The 16,775-nt window shown below is 46.1% G+C and overlaps 1 pseudogene; it reads left to right on the forward strand.

Moving 5' to 3' along the window:
- Nucleotides 1–10,406: 10,406 nt before the first annotated feature.
- LOC132526520 (elongation factor 1-alpha, oocyte form-like) lies at nucleotides 10,407–13,125 on the forward strand (annotated as a pseudogene).
- The last annotated feature ends 3,650 nt before the right edge of the window (nucleotides 13,126–16,775 follow it).

A 16,775-nucleotide genomic window follows, 5' to 3' on the forward strand; every position in this document is an offset into this window, starting at 1 on the left:
AGATCTGGTTATCTGTTGATTACTTATTCTTCATTTCTACTTCTTTGATCTACAGAAAGAACCGACAAGTTAGGCAAAGTATTGTGTGATTAAAAGATTTGAAAGGTGTGCTAGGGCTGGAGATGAGTAGAGCATGGGGTTGCAAAGAGCTGCTTACGTGTACACAGAGAGGGAAGACAATGTGAATACCCAGAAGAAGACAGCAATCTACAAGCCAAGGAAACATACCTCAGAGGAAACCAATCCAGCTGACACCTTGATTTCAGACTTCCGGAGTCCAGATTGTGAGAAGATAAATTTCCGTTGTTTAAGCCACCCTGCCTGTGGTACTTGTTATAGCCACCCTAGCAAATTAACGCATCCCCAAAAGTAAAAACTGAACAAACAACTTTAATTTTCAAGCCCTGACAAGATATTTTTGAGTAGCCAAGTAGTGGATGGTCAAAATGGGTCAGTTTTCCCTACACCAAGAAGGCATGGCAAAAGGAACGTACAGAGACGGACAAAACTCTGCATAATAATATAATGTTCTACTTCTATTACGGTGCCAACGAAAAATCAATTAACAGTCAATCTAAGAAAGAAACAGAGAACTTTATTTGAGCCAACCTGAGGATTATAACCTGGGAGACAGTCTTTCAGAAAGTTCTGAGGACCGTTTCACCCATTAGAGGTCAAAACAGTCATATACATTTTCGAGACAAAGGATTATACATCAAAGTAACATACTGACAGTGTATACAGTCCAGATCTGCATGTACAAGGTGGGTAGTGGGCCATCGTGACCCCTTACAGGATTGAGAAAGGAGTGTTATCTCCTAAGGAGTTACCTTTCTTGCACCAGGAGAAAATTGCTCTTTTCAGTCGAGCAGGCATTCCTGTGTTTTCTAAGGAGGTCTGGATAGGTATGAATCAGATGCACGGTGCACACCAAAGAGGAGGAGTACCCCAAACGAGCAGAGAGAGAATTTTATGTTGAAAATTTTTCTAGTCCTGCCTTCAAAATAATTTTATTTCACTGATGGGCCAGAGTACTTCAGTGGATCCTGTTGCGGATTAGAAATATGTTTCGTTTCCTCAGTATGGATTTAGATTGTACTGTGCGTGTGTGTGTGTGTGTTGTTAGTGTGCCAGTGTGTCCAAGTGCCCTAACAGTTATATCTAGGATCACCCAGAAAGCTGAAGAGGCCCATGTGCACCTCTCCTCAGCTAAGAGACTTTGAAGAGGACAAGTTAAGGCCGATCCTAAACTATTCTGTTACATTTGAGACTTGTTGGTACAACTCAGAGACTTTGTGAAATGTACTGATGCGATTTCTGTGTTCCCAGCGCTTAGGGCCAGAAAAACTCCCGTTAAAAAGAAACACCAGGGGCTTCCCTGGTGGTGCAGTGGTCGAGAGTCCGCCTGCCAATGCAGTGAGACAGGGGTTCGTGCCCCGGTCCGGGAACATCCCACATGCCGCGGAGCGGCTGGGCCCGTGAGCCATGGCCGCTGAGCCTGCGCGTCCGGAGCCTGTGCTCCGCAACGGGAGAGGCCACAATAGTGAGAGGCCTGCGTACCGCAAAAAAAAAAAAAAAAAAAGAAAGAAAGAAACAACAGGCCCAAAATGAAGTCACTTGTGTTAAGGTCCCAAGTCAGCAAACCAAAACATAATATCCAACCTAACTACAGCTACAACCTCCCCCCAGATTGTAACCTTTAACCATTCCACCTGGAATTACCTGGTTAGCACCCAACAGGTCCCTTCCGTTCCCCTTAGGAGGTCGAGCCTGCCTAAAACAATGCCTTTTTGGCTAACAGTTTCCCTTTTCTGCCCCTCTCCACCTCCCTTTTCTACAACTCATTGGAGCTTCTTTTTTATTGCTAGATGGAATGTTGCCTGACTCATCAATCGTTGGATAAAACCAATTCAATCTTCAAATTTACTCAGTTGAATTTTTGTTATTTAATACTCCTAAGGGTGGGCAGCAGGATTTCCATTAAAGGGTGATGGTTCTGTACGCTCTGAGCTTTGAAGAAGAATGCTCTACCTGAGGATGGAGATCCTGGCTGGGAATTGGGGTGTGTCCCCCCAGCCCAGGGTTCCCCTCTGAAGGGTGAATTCTGCACATGCTTTACCATTGACTTTGAGGACAGCCATTTGGTTTTTCTTTAAGACCCTTTCCCCTCACCCCACCCTCACCCCCATTTATTATCATTCCCTCTAGTTAAGCTAGCTGTTTGGTAAAGTCTGACACACCCATTCATTGACTCTTGGGTGATGATGTTGTGGGAAGCAAAGGGTTTGGACAGTAAAGGGGGTGTGTGCACTACCCACTTGTACCCCTCCACTGATGCCCCACAAAGGGGCAACTTCCTACTGGGAGCCCTGTGCCCTGGAGGGCAGGCAGAGAACCAAGTGAGAGCTGGGAAGTGGTGATGAAGCATGGGCAGCATGGAAATGATGATCTCGGTGACTCAGGGACCTTCAGGGAGGATCTTGACTTTGGGATTATAAGTATGGGTGGCAGATATGGGAGAAAAAGGAATTGCCCTAACAAGCCTTTTCAAAAGGGGGCTAAAACTTCCTCGGAACCCTCAGTCCCTGAATGGAAAGATGGAAAGAGCTGGATTTAAGGTAGATTGTTTCTCCTGCATGTCTGGCAGTCTGCCACCTGGACATTCTCAGGACGCAGCTCTGTTTGGGAGAGGACAGAGGCCCCGGAGGCACGTTGCTCCCCAGGACTTGTGCATGAACGCTTGGGCAGTCACAGGTGGTCAATAGGGTCCACTTGGAGCCCTTGTCTGAGGCTTACCTGGACTCACTAATGCAAGACACAGGAGAGCATCTGCCCCACAGACACGTGGGCAATGCCTGCAACCCTGACCATCAGGGAATTAGTGAAGATTTATGCTGACTCATGCTGTTGCCCTATTCTTTCTTTCTTCTTTCTACTGCAGTGAAGCCTGAGTAGTCTCATGTAATTCTGGCCCTCAATAAACCATATCTTTTCTGTCCTCCATTTTCAGGAAAAAGAGGCAAAGCACAGGTAAACAAGCTGTGATTAGGAATTTATTATTTTAATCATTTTTTTCAGGGCACAAAGGAGGGCAAAAATAATACCTTACTTTACAAAGTCTTTACTTACCAGAGTGTTTTCATATCTGATAGCTCATGGTCTTCACAGTCTCCAAGGTCAGATATTATCTCCATGTTATAATTAAGGAAATTAGGGTTCAGAGAAACTGATTGATTTGTACAGGCCACACGGTTGGAAAGTGATCAACTGGGCCTCAAATCCAGTATTGTGACTCCACATTCCACACTCTTTAATATCATATTAGTGCCTACTATGTTCCAGGCTTCACATTGAAGGGTATGATGTATTATCTCATTAAATTCTGCACACTTCCCATTACAAACAGAACCTCTGATCCACCTCCAAATCAAGGTCATGTCCAGGACAGCAACATTGGAAAAGTGTGCCAGGGAATGTCCCTATTCAGAAGCTTCTTTACTGATGGCTCAGGGAAAAGAAACAATGCTGATTGTAGTGACTCCTGGGGTTTGGAAATCTGTTCTGGGCATAGGATCTTGAAGTTGAGCTTGCATCTAGACTTTTAAGAGTCTAGACCAGTGCTGTCCAAGGGAACTTTCTGTGAGTTCTAGTGGAGATGTCCTATATCTGCACCGTCCCATACAGTGGCCACTAACCACATGTGGTTATTGAGCACTTGAGATGTGGCCAGTGTGACTGAGGAACTGTTTAAATTTCATCTAATATATATTGCTTTAAATTTAAATACCCACACATGACTGACTAGTGGCTGCCATGTTGGATAGCATAAGATTCTAGACTATCAAATCATGCAAACTTGAATTCAAATCCCAAATCTGAATGTCCCAAATTCCCTAAGTACCAGTACCCTAAACTGGGCATAACAAGATCTACTTAATAGAGATACTGGATGTAAAGTGTCCAGGAGAAGGCCTGGCACCTAAGAGGTGCGTTTTATTTGTCACAGTTGCAATCAGTCTCTAATCACTGCCAGATGGTAAACTTCATGCGGGCAGTGACTCTACCTTATTAACATATGCATCCCTAGCAATTAGCACAGCCTGAGATAATAAAAATATATATTGGTGTCTCTTCCCTGGCTCCTGACCCAGGACTCCTGAAACCTTGTAATTTCCTAAGTGATAAGAACCCTAGGAGCATCTTTTGTTCTAATATTTGGTGTTTGACCCTGTCCTGACATAGGGCTCCTAAATCCCATGTAAATTCCTAAGTGATAAGAGCAGAGCACTTGGACTATGTTTTGTTCTAATGAGGTGACTCCTGGCTGGGCACTAGAAAGGTCAAGTCATAATTAGAAGCTTGGAATGTTTAGCCCCTTCCTCTTTCTCCAAGGAGGGCAGAGGGGCTAGAAATGGAGTCAATAATAGATCATATCTACGTGGGGAAGTTTCATTGAAATCCCAATTGCATAGGATGCAGAGAGCTTCCAGGCTGGTGAACACATCCATACCAGGAGGCTGACACACCCCAACTTCATGGGGACAGAAACTCCTGCGCTCAGGACCCTCCCAGACCTTACCCTTTGTACCTCTTCATCTAGCTGTTCAACTGTATCATTTATCATATCCTTTAATAAACTGGTAAATGTGTTTCCTTAGTTCTGAGATGCTCTAGCAAAGTAATTGAACCTGAGGAGGGGGGGCGTGGGAACCTCCAATTAGTAGCCAAGACAGAAGTTGTGGATAACCTGGGGACCTGCTATTTGTCATCGGCATCTGAAGGAGGATGGGAACATTCTTGTGAGACTGAGCCCTCAGCCTGTGGGATCTGACACCATCTCCAGATGGATAGGGTTAAATAGTGAGTTAAATTGTATAGAACACCCTGCTGGTGTCCTACAGAGAATTACTTGTTGAGGTGGAAACCCCATACATTTGGTGACCAGAAGTGTCAGCTGTGTGAAAGTAACGAAGACTCACAGGAGAAGGGAAAATTGTAGGTTTTTCCAATTTACACAGTATACATAATAGGTATTCAATACATATGTCTTGAAACGAATTGAACGAAAGATGGCAAGCTGGGCTGAAGCAAGGCCAAAAAGGGTGATTGGTGCCCACTGTCTCCTCTGCCCTCAAAGTGCGTTTTTCCTGAATTGCACTTGGAGGTAACACCATCTGCCAGTATTGGAAGATATTACAAGAAACGATACCATAAAATTTGCGTTCCGCTGTTGTAAAGATGCAGCTGAGGGTGTTGTTCACTCTGTTAAACGGTGAGATTTTTATGAGGATACTTAGGATAAATCCAAATTTTATATTTAGGATAAAATCTAGGATAAATCTGCCTTAGAGTAGATTATCACTACTTGCGCGGTTACATTCTGTTTTATATCGTGACACTCTCAACTATATAGTGGTGAAGTTTTTGTGTGCGCATTGGGTACCACAGGATGTCTGAAAAGTCTGGGAATGTAGGATAAACTTATTTTTAAACAGCGTGTGAGTTACTTTTAACTAACTGACTAATATGCTGACTAATATGGATGTGTCCAAAATAAATGCACCACGGAATTTCAGATTGTTAATCCGAAAAAAAGAACAAATACATTATCTTCCCTGTGTTTTGAAACTTTTATTTTTGCCACTCTGTTTTATATTTATTGTACGTTTTTCAGATTAACCATTAGACCCACTGCTTAAAATTTAGAGGTACTTTACTTGCAAAGATGTCCGGAGGGGAAGCATATGATTTGAAAAAGTAACTGATCTATTGTCTAAAAATAAGCTTGCTCTACGTTTCCTGACTTTGAACATCCTGTAGAAAGCTTGCAGCCAAGATGTGGGTCAGCTTTAGTCAGGGATTTGTTGTTGTTGTTAAGAACAGAAACCACTAAAAAAATTTTTTTATATACGAATAAATGCATTCATTCATTCATTAAATAGATGAAACAGAATCTACTCAAACTAACTAAACCAAGAAGGGAGGGTGTCTGGAAGAAAATACCGTCACACTGACACTGAGAATAGTCTCTCTCCCAGGAGAGAGTCTGATTAGCTCTGTCCAGGCAATACTTTGCCCACCCCACTCCCCAATTCCTGGTCCAGTCGGCAGTAGCAGCAGAACCGGGTCCACCACAGCACAAACTAGGCCGCAGCAAGAGGAAAGGGAAGAAGTGGCTGAGACTGATTTATCCTTAAGTGATGTCTCCTCCATTCTTTATGTTTTAGGAGTCCTCATAAGCTACCTTAAATATTTTGTGGAAAGATGGAAAAGAGAGGTGGCGGGAGGGACTGAGGATTTGAGGGAACAAAGATGCAATTATCATTTATTTAACAAACATTTATCAAGTGCCTGCAATATAAAACCGTATAAGACACAGTTCTCGTAAACCCAGTGAAAAGTTACTCTTGGTACCAACTTTGGCACAGGGCAAAGGTGACCAGCACTTGCTTTTCAGCTTTTACCTTTTCAGGCCTGCATGATAAAAGCCAGCATTCAGAGTGACAACCCAGGCACCCCAAGAGTTCCTATCATCACAGAAAGATGAACTTTGTATGTTCATGGAACTGAGGGCAGAAAAAGGAATTTGTTCATTTGGAAATATTTTCAACAAGATCTGGACAAAAGAGGCTTCAGAGTTAAGTTTAAGTTAATCTTCTAGTAAACAGAACATTCCATTCCCCATCTAAGCCCTTTCTGTAAAAGATTCATGTCAATGAGTATTGATAAGTAAAGAAGAACTGAAAAAAAAGGAACCTCCACAAAGGAACTCCATGGGGAACATCATTTAATGGTAGACGCAATCTGAGTAAATGCTGCCTGCATGATCTGCAGGTTCCTGTAAAGTGTGCAAAAGATACGTCAAAATAGGGAAGCACCAAACCGAGCCTACTGTTTTTACACATCAGACTGAGGAACTCTGGGAAAATCTTAGAGGGGGCTGCTGTTTGGCAATTATAATAATAGCTAACACATCAGACACCACTATGCTAGGCACTTAGTATACAAGATCTTCTTTAAATAAGGTACATATACATACGCACAAACATATACACGTGCCTTGTATATAACTCTGAGAAATAAGTTATTATCATCCCCATCTTACAGATGAAGAAACTGAGTCTTGAAGAGTGAATAAAGCCTTTTGATTACCTAACACAACCCGTTTTTAAGAACTTTTTGTGGCTTAATAAGTTAATGTCTAAAGAGCAGAATATAGAGTTGAAAGTATACTGAGTAATTACTCAGTAGTTGTCCAGAATCTAGGTAATTCTGGCCTGGAAATAGATTTTGGAGGACCTAAATTGGTCATTTACTTAAGTGGGTTTTAATTCTACAATTTAAATCACCCACAACTTCCATCCCAACTCATGCAGAGAAGTGACCACCACTTATAAAAATCCATAAGGAAGTCTGATTCTTTTTTTTTTAATTAATTTATTTATTTAGTTTATTTTTTGGCTGTGTTGGGTCTTCATTGCTGCGCACAGGCTTTCTCTAGTTGCAGCGAGTGGGGGCTACTCTTCGTTGTGGTGCATGGGCTTCTCAGCATGGGCTTCTCATTGCGGTGGCTTCTCTTGTTGTGGAGCACGGCCTCTAGGCGCGTGGGCTTCAGTAGTTGTGGCTCGCGGGCTCGAGAGTGCAGGCTCAGTAGTTGTGGCACACAGGCTTAGTTGCTTCGCGGCATGTGGGATCTTCCTGGGCCAGGGCTCGAACTCGTGTCCCCTGCATTGGCAGGTGGATTCTTAACCACTGCACCACCAAGGAAGTCCCAGGAGTCTGATTCTTGAGTTCAGTTGTGGAACTCAGCCAAGAGGCTTTTTAACTCCAGCACACATGTGATGGGGTAGCGTAATCACATTGAGTCAAGATCAAATCTGACAACAGGGAGGTCATCTATTAAAGAAAATCATTTGAAGATCACCGCAGAATTGCTTATTAAAAGCGATCATAAACCATGGTGCAAATATTGATATTTTATTAAAATTTTTATTACTGTCATTTTAAGTGAATGGCTTAGCAGACTACTTGTCTGTTCTGGGGCACCCCAACTTGCCTGTAATGAGTTGACCTTATAAAATCAGTGAAATCAGACCACACCATAAAAACTGGGGCTGGGCAGCCCTGTGAGGGCTTCTCTGCAAAATCAACAATCGACAACAAAGGCTGTACTATCGGACCAGGACAACGTCACGTGGAACGCAGAAGGAATGAAGTTGCTTTTGGCAAGAATATAAGATCAGTAGATAGTTTGGGAGCAACAGAAGGGGAAAAAGCACTTACTTTTTCAGTTTTGTGGTCACCAATGTGGGTGACGCACTGTCCCCTGGTACCCTTTTACTTTCTAGTTGAGCGTTTCCTCCTGGCCTTACAGGCCTTTTCTCCAGGCTCTTAAACAGAAGGAAACATTCCGTCCGTTTCTCTGTCATTAACTCCTGAGCGTGTATGCTCTTCTCTCTCTTCTGGTAATCACACTGTATTAGTGTAATTCAGCATTATCTTGTTTCACTGTGGTCTGCGCCACAGGGAGGGCGGGGATCTGACGTGGAAAGCAAATGTCCCCTAAGGGAGAGCAAGTGAGCAAGGCCATTCTAGCGCATGGTGGCGGGGGGAGTGGGGTGGGGGTCGGGGGGAGGGGCAGGGGACGGGGAGGGAAGGGGGAGGGGAGGGGGAGGGGATGAGGGGGAGGGGCGGGAGACTGTCTGCTGCTTCACCCCACCCCCCACCCCTAGCTTGCAGCTCCAGGTTTTCACATTGGATATGACAGCCCTGGAAGTTCTCCTCCCAAAAGTATAAAAGAGGGCTTCCCTGGTGGCGCAGTGGTTGAGAGTCCGCCTGCCGATGCAGGGGACACGGGTTCGTGTCCCGGTCCGGGAAGATCCCACATGCCGCGGAGCAGATGGGCCCATGAGCCATGGCCACTGAGCCTGCGCGTCCGGAGCCTGTGCTCCGCAACGGGAGAGGCCACAACAGTGAGAGGCCCGCGTACCGCAAAAAAAAAAAAAAAAAAAAAAAGTATAAAAGAGCATATGTAAAGTTAGTTTTTAATGCAGTCTTAAAGGACAAGGGGATATTCTGAAATGGGGTTTTGGCGGCTAAAACATTTAGAATACATGTGAATATATAAGAAAATGGTTGTGGTGGTGGTCTCTGGGGAGAGGAACTGAGAGACTGGGATGGGGATGTATAAATCCTCTTATTAAACAGGCTTTTTTAAAATTGAAGTACGGTTGATTTACAATGTTGTGTTAGTTTCAGATGTACAGCAAAGTGATTCAGTTATACATATTATTTTCAGATTATTTTCCATTATAGGTTATTACAAGATATTGAATATAGTTCCCCGTGCCATACCAACCTTGTTGTTCATCTGTTTTATAGGTAGTAGTGTGTATCTGTTATTCCCAAACTCCTAATTTATCCCTCCCCCACCCTTCCCCTCTGGTAACCATAAGCTTGCTTTCTATGCCTGTGAGTCTGTTTCTGTATTGCAAATAAGTTCATTTGTATCATTTTTTTAGATTCCACATATAAGTGATATCATATGATATTTGTCTTTGTCTGACTTACTTCACTTAGTGTGATAATCTCTAAGTCCATCCATGTTGCTGCAAATGGCACTTTTTCATTCTTTTTTATGGCTGAGTAATATTCCATTGTATTGTACCACATCTTTTTTATCCATTCATCTGTCGATGGACATTTAGGTTGCTTCCATGTCTTGGCTAGTGTAACTAGGGCTCTTTGAACATTAGTCACCCACCATCTCTTCATCCGAATATCCAATCAGTCAGAGAAGAAGTCTGTGAAATTGAGTTTGGGGGAGGGAGTAGCATTTCCTAAACCAGTTCCAGCTCTGGTGTCAGCTTTGGAAGGTCCAGTGCTAGGTTTATAAGAGCAGGAGGCAAGACAGCTGTTGACTATCATCACAGCTGCTGCAGCTCTTGCTGGATCGACTTAGTTCCTTTTTCTCTGGAGGTAGGGACTTGCAGGGGGCAGGGGACAAACTGCAAATTACACAGTGTCAGGGTTTCTTGTAAAAGAAGTGGGCGGGGGCTGGGGAGTGCGGTGGGGTGGAGGGATGGGAGGGGTGGGGAATGCCCAACATGTTCTGGGGAGTCTTGCACAGGAGAAAGGATGAATGGGCCAGGACTGCTTGGAAGTACCAGCTATGGCCCTGGGATTGTGACTCTTGCCAGGGCGTGAAACTGGCAAGTATTTTACTTTTCAGTTGACGCTACCATGTCCCAGGCTCCGGGCTAGGCTGTGAAGTGGGGCGGGGGGGTGCTGGGCAGGAGCAGAGTGGAGGGGAGGGGAGGAGAGAGGCAGGCCTGGAACACTGTGGCCTCACCCGCCCCGTGCTCCCCTCTAGCAGTGACTGAAGGAAGGAACCCGCCACCATAGGCAAAGTTAAGACCCATATCAATATCGTTGTCATTGGCCACTTGGACTCTGGCAAGTCCACTACCGCCGGGCATCTCATCTACGAGTGTGGGGGGATCCACAAGAGGACCATCAAGAAGTCTGAGAAGGAGGCAGCCGAGGTAAGGCACCCACGTGCGATGTTGGCCTCTAGGAGCTGGGGTGGGGGGGATGGATGTCCTGCTTCTCGGTGGGTCCAGCGCAGACAGCAGGGTGCGCTGTGAGGTCTAAGGCAATACAGAATTCCCTGGGATAGGTCAGTCTGCTGGCCATCGATGTGCTCTACTCACTCCCCACCCCTCCCCAGATGGGTAAGGGCTCCTTCAAGTACGCCCGCGTGTTGGACAAACTGAAGGCAGAGAGAGAACGTGGCATTACCATCCACATCTCCCTGTGGAAGTTTGAAACCAGCAAGTACTACATCACCATCATCGATGCCCCATGAACATGATCATGGGCATCTCCCAGGTAAAGCAGCCCTTTTTCCCAGGGCCCTCCCTTTCGGATGGGGGCGGGGCAGGCGCAGAGGAAGGGAGGAAACTCAGGCTTTACTTCCGGGACTCTGGGAAGGAGGGTATCATAAGCCTCAGAAGGTTTTCCTCATCCATGCCAATCATCAGTTCTGAAAGAATCAGAGGAGGACAGACTCTGTGAGGCTCAGATACGGGCCCCCTTTCAGGCTGGGGCAGGGACCAGGTTTTCTGACACCTAGACAAGTAGATCACTTGGGGTCCGTCTGGGAGGAAGGAACTAAAAGCTCATTTATGGGACTAGGTGAGAGTTTGACTGGGAGGCGGGACCTCTGTGCACAATAGTAACCAAGGGACCCACGAACTTATCAACTTCTGGGGAGCATCCCGTCCCCGAGCTTTCCCAAGGGACCCGGGACTGCCCGGAACTCTAGCAGGCTTCCCAGCCCGGCCGGCGCCCCCTCCCCTAACTAAGCCCTTGACCCCGTAGTGTCTGTGTCCTGCAGGCCGACTATGCAGTGCTTATCGTAGCCGGCGGCGTGGGCGAGTTCGAGGCGGGCATCTCCAAGAACGGGCAGACCCGCGAGCGCACGCTTCTGGCCTTCACCTTGGGCGTGAAGCAGCTGATCGTGGCCATCAACAAGATGGACTCGACCGAGCCCGCCTACAGCGCAGGGCGCTTCCCGGAGATCACGGAGGAAGCGAGCGCCTACATCAGAAGATTGGCTACAACCCTGTGTCCGTGGCCTTCGTGCCCATCTCGGGCTGGCACAGCGACAACATGCTAGAGCCCAGCAGCAACGTGAGTGCGGACCGGGTCTGCGGGCAGGCGGAGTGGGTCCTGGTCCTGGTCCTGGCCCTGGGGTGGGTGTGCTGAGAGCAATGCCCCAGGCTCACCTCCACTGCATTCTGCATCCTCCCGCAGATGCCCTGGTTCAAGGGCTGGAAGGTTGAGCGAAGCACCACTGGGGTGACTCTGCTGGAAGCTCTGGATTGCATCCTCCTGCCCACTAGCCTTGTCAACAAGCCCCTGAGGCTGCCTCTGCAAGACGTGTACAAGATTGGAGGTGAGGCGACAGGGCTTCTATAGGAATGAAGGAATTGAAAATGAGGTCTGGACTTGCCAGGGTTCAGATCCTGACTTCTGAGCTGTGATAAAGTGTAAAGCCCCCAGCGTTTCCAAATTATCTGATACACAGAAGAAACAGCCAGTCCTGTAGGTGGCCTTGGTCCTTGAGCCCCAGGACCAAGGGACTCCCCCAGAAGCCAGTTCTCACTGGGTGGGTCTAGAATATTTCTGACTGCCCTTCTTCCCATTGGACAGGCATTGACACTGTGCCCTTGGGCCATGTGGAGACCGGCTTCCTGAAACCTGGCATGGTAGTCCCCGTTGCCCCCAGCAACGTCACCACTGAGGTCAAGTCTATGGAGATGCACCACGAGGCCCTGCCCGAGGCCCTGCCCAGTGACAAAGTGGGCTTCAACGTGAAGAATGTGTCCGTGAAGGACATCTGACACGGCAACGTGGTCAGAGACAGCAAGAACGAACCCCCCCATAGAGGCCAGCAGCTTTGTGGTGCAGGTAGGTGCCCAGGAAGCCAAGGGCCTTGGTGCTTGGTAGTGATGGAAATGCTTCTTAGAAATTAGTCTCAGTTCAGCGGAAGCCCCAGGTTGGTTGAGGGTTGGCCCCAGATCACAGGTGCCATCCGATCTCTTCTAATTCCATCCTCCTTCCCCGCCAGGGTATAGTCTTGAATCACCCGGGACAGATCCATGCCGGTGCTGGACTGCCACATGGCCCACGTCTCCTGCAAGCTTGCTGAACTGAGGGAAAAGATTGACTGGCACTCAGGCAAGAAGCTGGAGGACAACCCCAAGGCCCTGACGCAGCCATAGTGCAGATGGTCCCCAGCCAGGCCATGTGTGTGGAGACCTTCTCTGAGTACCCACCTCTAGGTGAGCCAGGGACTGGTGGCTGCTGAGTCCTGGGAAGGGAAGCACCTCTGACTGAGGCCAAGGAGTCTTTTTCCTTCAATGTCACTTTACAGAAACCCCATTCTTCCTTCCTCCTCCAGGCTGTTTTGCTCTGCAGGACATGAGGCAAACAGTGGCCACTGGAGTCATCAAGGCGGTGGAGGAGAAGACAGCCTCTGCGGCCAAGTTCAGCAGTGAAGGCCAGCAAGAAATGAAGCGTGTCCTCGGCAACCTCCACTATATGAGATACTGCTATTGACAGAATAAAATTAATCATAAAACTTAAACTAGCTGTCTTGGTTTCTTCCAAGGAGGACAGCATCAGGTTAATGAGGAAACTCTGGGTAGAAGAACAACTAATTTAAGGCCCATAGGCTTCAAAGTTTTATGCTGTGGGTGGTGAACACAATTCAGGGTCTCACCTCCTTCTCCCACCCAGGGCTCTTTCCCATCCTCTTCCCATTTCCCTCAAACCTAATCACCTCTGGCTGGTCCTCTCTGTGAGGAAGAGGAATTGTTTGGGGATGTGATAAAGTGTATTCACAATGGCGTAGGGTAGGATCCCAGTGCCAATAGGCTAGTTCAGTGCTAACATCCCCTCACCCACCCTCACTTTCATATAGATATATTTTTCTTTTTTTATTAAAGTATAGTTGATTTACAACGCTGTGTTAGTTTCAGGTGTACAGCAAAGTGATTCAGTTACACACACACACACATTCTTTTTCAGATTCTTTTCCATTGTAGCTTGTTACAAGATACTGGAGTTCCCTGTGCTATACAGTAGGCCCTTGTTGTTTATCTATTTTATAGATAGTAGTGTGTATCTGTTAATCCCAAACTCCTAATTTATCCCTCCCCCACCCCCTTTCCCCTTTGGTAACCATAAATTTGTTTTCTATGTCTGTGAGTCTGTTTCTGTATTTTAAATAAGTTCATTTGTATCATTTTTGAGATTCCACATATAAGTGATATCATATGATATTTGTCTTTCTCTGTCTGACTTACTTCACTTAGTGTAATAACCTTCAGTCCATCCATGTTGCTGCCAATGGCATGATATTCTATTTATGGCTGAGTAATATTCCATGGTATAAATATACCACATCTTCTTTATCCATTCATCTGTTGATAGACACTAGGTTACTTCCATGTCTTGGCTATTGTAAATAGTGCTGCTATGAACATAGGGGTGCATATATTTTCAAATTAGAGTTTTCTCCAGCTTATATGCCCAGGAGCGGGATTGCTGGATCATATGGTAGTTCTATTTTTAGTTTTTTTTTTCTTTGAAGATGTTGGGGGTAGGAGTTTATTAATTAATTTATTAATTTTTGCTGTGTTGGGTCTTCGTTTCTGGGCAAGGGCTTTCTCTAGTTGTGGCAGGTGGGGGCCACTCTTCATCGCGGTGTGCACGTCTCTCACTATCGCGGCCTCTCTTGTTGCGGAGCACAGGCTCCAGACGCGCAGGCTCAGTAGTTGTGGCTCACGGGCCTAGTTGCCCCGCGGTATGTGGGATCCTCCCAGACCAGGGGTCGAACCCGTGTCCCCTGCATTAGCAGGCAGATTCTCAACCACTGCGCCACCAGGGAAGCCCTATTTTTAGTTTTTTAAGGAACCTCCATACTCTTCTCCATAGTGTCTGTACCAATTAACATTCCCACCCACAGTGTAGGAGGGTTCCCTTTTCTCTGCACCCTTCCCAGCATTCATTTGTAGATTAACTAGGTTTTAGAGGACCTAGAGGGTCATCTAGTTGAAGGTGAGATAAAGGCATGATTTTTTTTAAAGGAATCCTTGACGACTGTTTATCTGCCTCTCCCCTAGACCTCCCTGAAGTCCTCTCACAGGGAAGCGACCCATCCGCCTATTCCCTCGTTTGCGCACAGAAGTGGTAGAAGAGTGAAGGGCACATGTGGCTAGTGTACTTCATACTCCTTTGAAACATTGCTCATGGGTCTTCAAATAAAAACCACTCCTTCAAAGCTTTTGCCCTCCAGGCAGTAAATGCTAATAATATCTACATTTATTGAGCTTTTATTAAATGTACAGCGTTCTAACTGCTCTGGATACGTAATCTATTATATTCCCATTTACAGACGTCAATGCTGCAACAAGAGAAGCTAAGTGACTACATGGCTATTGTGTGCTAACCCTGGCATTCAGATCTAGGCTTGGGTCTGAAACCTACGCTCGTAATCCCATCCCAACCCTCCCTTCTCCCTCTGCTTTCTCCCTGTGTCACCTCCTGTCACCTCAACATCCACTGAAGAGTTTTCCATGTGACATGGTATTTGTAGCCTCCCCTCACCTCACCTTCATCGTGGAGCGAGGGAAGGAAGCTAGGAAGGGCAGGTAGGGGAGGTTAGACGGCCACTCCAGGTGGGGGCAGGGAGGCAGAATTTAAACCACCGGGGAAAATAATAAGCCTCAGGAAAATCCAAGCTCGGCCTCCTTCTCATTCTCTGTCACCACATCCTCCCCCAACACACACACACACACATACACACACACACACACACACACACACACACACACACACAGTCATAAACACAGACACTAATGCTCTGACAGCTACAGATCCCACTGTTGAGAAGTTTGCTTCTTTTCTTCCTAGGCCCTGAGGTTTCAGCTTTTTATTTCATCTTTTGTCAGGAGCATCACTAAAAGACTCACTGAAAAGGATGCTAGAAAGACCTGCCTGGTGGTGCCTGTTTGAGTCAACAGAAAAGAAGGCTTCGTCCTGTGGGGAGGCACAATTCCTAGTGGAACAGGGCATGGAATTGGGACACAAAGGCCAGCCACTCATAGGCAGAAAGCAGAAAAAGGAGAAGACGGGATCCCGGGAGTTCAGGAGGATAGAGAGGAAAAAGACAATGTTTTTTCTTTCTTCAAAATTCCAAAGCAATCAGGGAAATAAGAAAGTTAAACATCTCCCTTCCCTTGCCCCCTGGCTGATCAATGGCCTGAAAATAAATAGCTGAATTACTGTCCTCTGTACCATCCACTAAGCCATCACAGTGAAAAAACAAACTACAAGCAGAGCCTGTGTTTCGGGAAGAGAAGAGAGAATTCATCTTTGGTTTTCAAACTCAGAAGTGGTTGCCATAGCCCTACTAAGGGACAGAGAGAGACACACACACACACACATACACCCTAAGTAGGAAAAGAATCTAGGTAGGTGTCTTTGTGTCTTTTCAGTTTCCTACAGCTTGTATCCCAGGCAGAAAAGATGTTGTTTCAAGTTCTGACAGGGGACTAGCTTGAAAGAGAAACTGAAGGATTAAACTGCTTTCTGAATAAGGCAAAACTCAAACTGTCAACAAATTTATATTATTTTTTTTCTTATTTTCCCTCACCCTTCTATTTATTTCTTTTGCTTTTCTCCCTTGATGCGCCCCTGATCGTTTCCTTTTTTCTACCCTCCCACCCTTTTTTCCCTTCTTCACAAAAACTATAAAGACAGAACGGCCAATAAGAGTGCTTTCACTGTATCACAGTGTTTGGGGAATTAGGAAGAATAAATGTCATGTCTCTTTAGAAGATTGACAGCCCAGAAAAAAAACTCAAATAAGAGAACTGGAGCAGAATGCCGGGAGCTACCAGAGAACAGCTCATAACCAGTGGGATGAGAAGAGATGCATCTTTGGGGCTGTTTTTACAAAATCAGCTGCACTGATGGTAACTTTGACTAAGGTTAGCACCATAAGCACAAAGCCAAGGCTGCCGCAGTTCTCGATAAATATTACTTCATTAGGATATTTTGATGGAACATTATGCCACTGTTTTGCAAGCCAGTATGACCCTTGTGTCAGAGACACGGTGGCAAAAAGGACCTGGGTAATTGTAGAGATGTCATTTCTATATGTTTGAGCATCCACGTGGAAACCTCAGGGGGTCAGTAAAGAA

The sequence above is a fragment of the Lagenorhynchus albirostris genome, chromosome 9 (assembly GCF_949774975.1).
Source record: "Lagenorhynchus albirostris chromosome 9, mLagAlb1.1, whole genome shotgun sequence".
Lineage (NCBI taxonomy): Eukaryota > Metazoa > Chordata > Mammalia > Artiodactyla > Delphinidae > Lagenorhynchus > Lagenorhynchus albirostris.